Below are 5,614 nucleotides of genomic sequence, written 5' to 3'. Positions count from 1 at the left end.
GTATGGGTGTGGAGATGTTACTCTGGGTGGTGTGTGTGTGTAGGAGGGTGGGTGTGAGGGAAATGGTGGGACTTAGCCCCATCACTGCTTTGGTTTCTCTGATGAGAAAGAAGGTACAAATATCTTCCTTCCTTTTTTTCTATTACTCTCTTTTGAGAAGTGAATCAGATCATTCCATAAACTACAAAATTATGGAATGAAATTCCATAAAATAAAATAAGCTTATAAAATTTCTTCTCTATGTCTAATATCTATTTGTTCTTCCAAGATTTTGTCTGGTTTTTTTTTTTTTTTTTTGCTTTTGTTTTAAACATTGTGAATTACTAAAAAAGAAACGGTTCTCTGTATCTCTGTGGGCATGTTAGTGACAAGCTGAGAGGGGGTGCAATGGCGTGCCATAGTCGGAGACTGAGATCCAGGGCATAGCCCTGCACAGTCCACTCAGAGGCTTCTCTGTTCCAGGCTCAGGAGCCACATCATTGCTTCTGCTGCATCTTGGCTCTTAAATTACACATGGATAGTATAAAAAGAAAAGAGGTCTTCAGACTCCCAGAAATCTATTGTCAAGAAGCAAGTTGAGGAGACATAGCTTACCTCTCCTGGAAAAGCAAGGAGAAGCAGAGGGTAGAGCCAAGATTCATGAAAATCCCTCTTGAGCAGAAAAGGGCTGAATCCTAATCAAGGAACTTCCAACATTCGCCCAACTGGATTTCAGAACTGCTACCGACCCAGGACTTCTGTAAGCGCTGTTATAGGGGTTATCCACTATGTCTGGTGTGCGTGTGGGGTGCACATAATGATCTCTGTCATTCACAGGTCTTCAGATTGAAAGGGATTATCTTCACAGAGCTACATTTAAGAAATTATATCTGTATCTGGATTTGACTTGGATGATGGGATTCTGGACTTACACTTAATGCTTGAGTGGGATGAGACTTTTGTTGGCCTTGGAAGATGATGAGTGTCTTTTACATGTGGGAAGAATGTAAATAACTTGTGGTCAGATGATGGACTCTGGTGATTTTAAAAATATGTTCACAAATTCTTTGATACTTCTCCCTTTATGAGGTGAATTTCCCTTTCCTTGAGGGTGGGATTGGCTTAGCAACTTGTTACTAATGAATAGACCATAGTGGTAAAGATGGTGTGTGACTTCTGCAGCTAAGTCATAAAGGACATTGTGTCTTCTTCCTGTGCTCCTTCTCACTCACTCTGGAGGTGGCCAGTTTCCATGTTGTGAGAACACTCAAATAGCCTTGTGGAGAGACCTATGTGGTTTGCAACTGAGGCCTTCTGCCAATAGCTATGTGAATGAGTCCTATTAGAAGCTGATCAATAGACTCTGTTAAGCCTTCAAGATGACTTCATCCGAAGTCAACATCTCAACTACAACCTTGTGAATGATTCTGAGCCAGAACTACACAGCTAAGTCATCCTGAAACTTCTGACCAGCGGAAGCTATGAGATAATAAATGTTTGCTATTTTAAGCCACACTGTTTTGGGGTAACTTGTTACATATCAGTAGGTAATTAATACATGGATATACTGTCATTCTGGCAGAGTTTGAGTCCTGACTTTTATTAATTTTTTTGTTTTTATTAAATCATAACTGTGTACATTAATGCATTTATGGGGTTCAGTGTACTGATTTGATATACAATATGAAATACTTACATTGCACTGATTAACACATCCATCACAATTATACTCTTTTCTTAATAGTTTTGAAATGTACCATTGCATCATACACATTAGGTGAGGTCCCCCAAATGCCCTCTTTCCTCCTGCCTCCCCCTCCCCTCCTCTCTCTCTCCTCTTCCCTTCTACTTTCTGGACTATGGTTATGTTTCAAGACACCTACCTGGAAAGGAAGAGCCAGGTCAAGACCTTTCCAGAGACAGTGCATGTGGCAGAGATCTTCTTAGAGGCACTAGTATCATAAGTGTAACATTCAACAAATCTTGTAACTAGCACCCAAATCAACATATGGTTCTCTATCACACCCCAGAACCTCCCCTCAGGCCCCCTTCCAGTTATCACCCTTCCAAGGGTAAAAACTTTAATCACTTTTACCTGTTTTTGTACTTTAATGGAATAAATAGAATCATGAGAAATCTTTTATTTCCTCAACATTGTGCTTATGAGATGTATCCACATTGTTGCACATAGTTCTAGACTGCTCCTTGTAATTGCCCTGTGGTGTTCTATTGTGTGAAATCCAACAGTTTATTACCTATTCTATCAGTGGGGGGCATTTGGATGTTTTCCAGTTTAAGGCTATTACAAATAGTCCAACTATGAACATGTAAAAGTAAGTTCTATGATATGTATATCCAAAGATTGGCAAATGAATATATGCAGATTACTTTCTACAGCTTACTTTACAGAAAGATGTAAAAACAATTGAAATAGATGTTCACAATAGCTCATCTGAATCACTTCTACTAAAAAGCATCATGAAAGGGTTCCCATGGAAACCATTAATTCCTGCTTGTTCACTGACTGCTCACTGTATGCAAAGCTCTAGGGACAACCTGGTCCTGTTTTCTAGGAGTTTTTTCATCACATAGTAAGAGCACAAGGAAAAGAGCAAAGACTAGTGAGGCTGGGATTTGGGAAAGATCTCCACAAAAGCCAAGGAGATGCCTTAATGAAGGGAATCCTGGGGATCAAGGAGGGCTTCCTGGAGGGTGGGTCTTGGGTAAATAGGTGTAGGTACACACTCAGAATTGGGGATGAGGGGAAAATGGGGAGAAAAAAGGTTGGAATCATTTATAGATAACCCACCTCATTAAAAATGATTTGAAGAATCTCAGGGGGAGAAAATAAGTCTTTATGCCAGTTGATCTTCTTATCAACACCCTCATTGTTAAAGAACATGGGAACTTATTTCTATAGCTAAAAACAAACAAACCAAAAAACAAACTCCAGATGCAGCTTTTTTACCAAAACTTATTTTCCTAAAAATTAATATGTCTAAAATGAAGGCTTGATTTAAGTTAATGTCAAGTGAATATTCTATATATATAGGTGCCTATCCCACAGCACCAAGGATGAAAGTGAATGAAGGATGGCCTGAGACAAACCAGTTCCAAATGGTCTTGAATAGTACTGTGGCTCACATAGAGCGGCCGTGAAATGGTTAAGCAGCAAATTCCTGGGAAGGCTTGCCACAGGAAGCTTGGTAAAGTTGATGATATCTGCACAGTGGGGGAGATATTTTCAAATTGTTCTCAGCCTAGAAATAGTTCTCTTCACCAAAAATCCAGACACAATAAAACTTCCCCATGGTCACAATGGTGATCAGAGATGCCAAGTGTTTATGGGTGAGGAGTGTATGGTACAAAGACTTTGTACCAGTAAGTGTGTGGGACAAAGCATTGCTGGTACAAAGTACTGACAGGGCCATGCACAGGCATTTTGCACTGTGTATACTAGAACTCGTGGTATATGCTCAGGTCTGCACAGGTTCCATTAGGGATAGGTCTACCCAGAACTATATGAATTGTTGATGATTATGTGGTAAGAGTGTGAACTATGAGCAACTGTGGATAGAGAGAGAGCCCATCACTACCAATACTAAAACAATGAACAGCAAGGAGGGGGACTTTCCTATATAATCCACGTGGAGTGTGGCGTGGCATACAGCCAGGAGAGGACTTGGGGATGAAGTAAATCCAAGACAATGACAGAAACACATTCAAACAGCATGAGAGAGACTTTCACAGGTGGCTAAGGGACTCAGTGGGGCCAAAGTAAATGTGAACATCAGAACCCCTTATGGTGTAGAGCATTTGGGTGACAGCACACATATGTATGTATGACTAATCAGTCTAGACAGTGATTTCCGATCTTTTTACCTCATGGCACACTTGAACCTGTAGTTAAACTTTCATGGCACATGTAAGTTATGTTGATCAAAAAAGAGAGTAAAAAAAAAGAATGTACTTACTGTGCTTTTAACTTCTTTCAAAAATAATTTAATTAATGATCTTTGAAAATTTTCATGGCACACCTAGGATCCTCTCACAGCAAACCAGTTGAAAATCAAATCACTGGCCTAGAGGCTGGAGACAGCACATTTTATATGATGAATTCAATTCTTGGTAATATGAGGGGCTTGGATGAGACTAGCCCAATAACAAGTCCAGATGGAGTAACTGTTCATACGGCCTTTAAAATTCTGAAAAATCTCTGTCTCAGATGAGTTTTGCATGGAATTGTCCCCTGCTCGGAGCCCAGGTTGTGGCAGGCTGGAGTGCCAGCAAGGGCTGCTCTGGCCTGAGAGTAAGGGCCCTGTGACACAGTATTCTCTCTCAGGGATGTGTTTTATCAAAACCCCAGCCCATAGAACACCATGAATCTGTGCAGGTTCTGCTGGCATATGTAGACTGTAAACTTGATTGCTAAGAAGGCAAGTCTACCCTTCTCTTGCATGGAAAAGCATGTTCTCTCCCTCCTATTTCCAGTTTTCAAAGTTGCTTGTGGAGTTTCACCTTGCCCAAGTCCTCCTAGAGGTGCTAAACCCATTCTGGAAGTACAAAAAACCATACTCTCCACTACAAGCCAACAGCCCTGTATTTTGCCTTTTTCTACAATGGCCTGGTCTCATCTAAGCATTGCATTTCACAGATGGAGCACTGGGGACAGCGAGCCTGTCCAAAGTGCTGTTGAGGGTCGGTGTTCCCCTAGAAGCAGCCCTGAGTCCTGCTGCCTCTTCCAGGTCTTTTCCATCAGCACCACCTCCCTCCTGTGAGTAGTGCCCCTCAAAAACTGCCCACAAAAACTGAACCCCAAATCTTTCCAATCAGTTGCCTTCACATGGAAAAATGAAAGTAGAGTGGCAAAGAATCTAATCCTGCAGCAGAGGCATGCCCATATTCCTGAGATCCGTGTGCCTCGGGTTGAGTCCTTGCAACAGTAGTTGTTTCTGAGAGAGAGAAAGTGGTCAGGCAAAGAGGAGCTGTGCGTACTCAGGGTAACGACAGCTGCTGGGTGTAGATATGGGGTATCTGAATATTTAGAAGGGTTTAATCCTCCATCCTGTGGCCATTTCTCTTGGTATTTCCTGAGGACAGAGTGGGACCTGCAGTAACTAGCTTTGAGTCTGACTAAGCGGTTTTTATTTTGTTGTTGTTGTTTCTTTTTTTTGTTTGTTTCTGGAGAGGAGCAAGCTGCAACAAGATCCTCTTCCTGGACAGGTGTCAGACCTGAGGAGAGGCAGAGCAAGACTGAGAGCTGGGGTTCTTGGCCCAGGGCCTGAGTGTCCTTCAAAGATGGGAAAACCTGATGGCGTATGGCTGGCTGTGCGTTTACAAACACATGGACTAGGCTGCAAAGTACTAATAGGCTTCAGAAAGAAGAACAAATTTAGAATTCTCCCCAAAGACAAGGAAAATGTTCTTTGATTGTGAAATATTGGCTATAGGAAGAGAAGACACTCACATGCCATAGCTTATGGGTGTTACAAAAGCTTTTCATCTGAACTTGACTTTGGGTCCTCCTCCATGCAAGTTTGTGGCAATTTACAAAATTTCTGTTTTATTTATGTATGGTGAGATAGTTGTTAAACTAGTAAGACCTCATCATAAAAATGCCCTTTTCACTACTTTA

The sequence above is a fragment of the Otolemur garnettii genome, unplaced genomic scaffold, assembly GCF_000181295.1.
Source record: "Otolemur garnettii isolate 467f Iridium unplaced genomic scaffold, OtoGar3 scaffold00011, whole genome shotgun sequence".
Taxonomy (NCBI): Eukaryota; Metazoa; Chordata; class Mammalia; order Primates; family Galagidae; genus Otolemur; species Otolemur garnettii.
Note: the sequence above shows the minus strand (reverse complement) of the source record.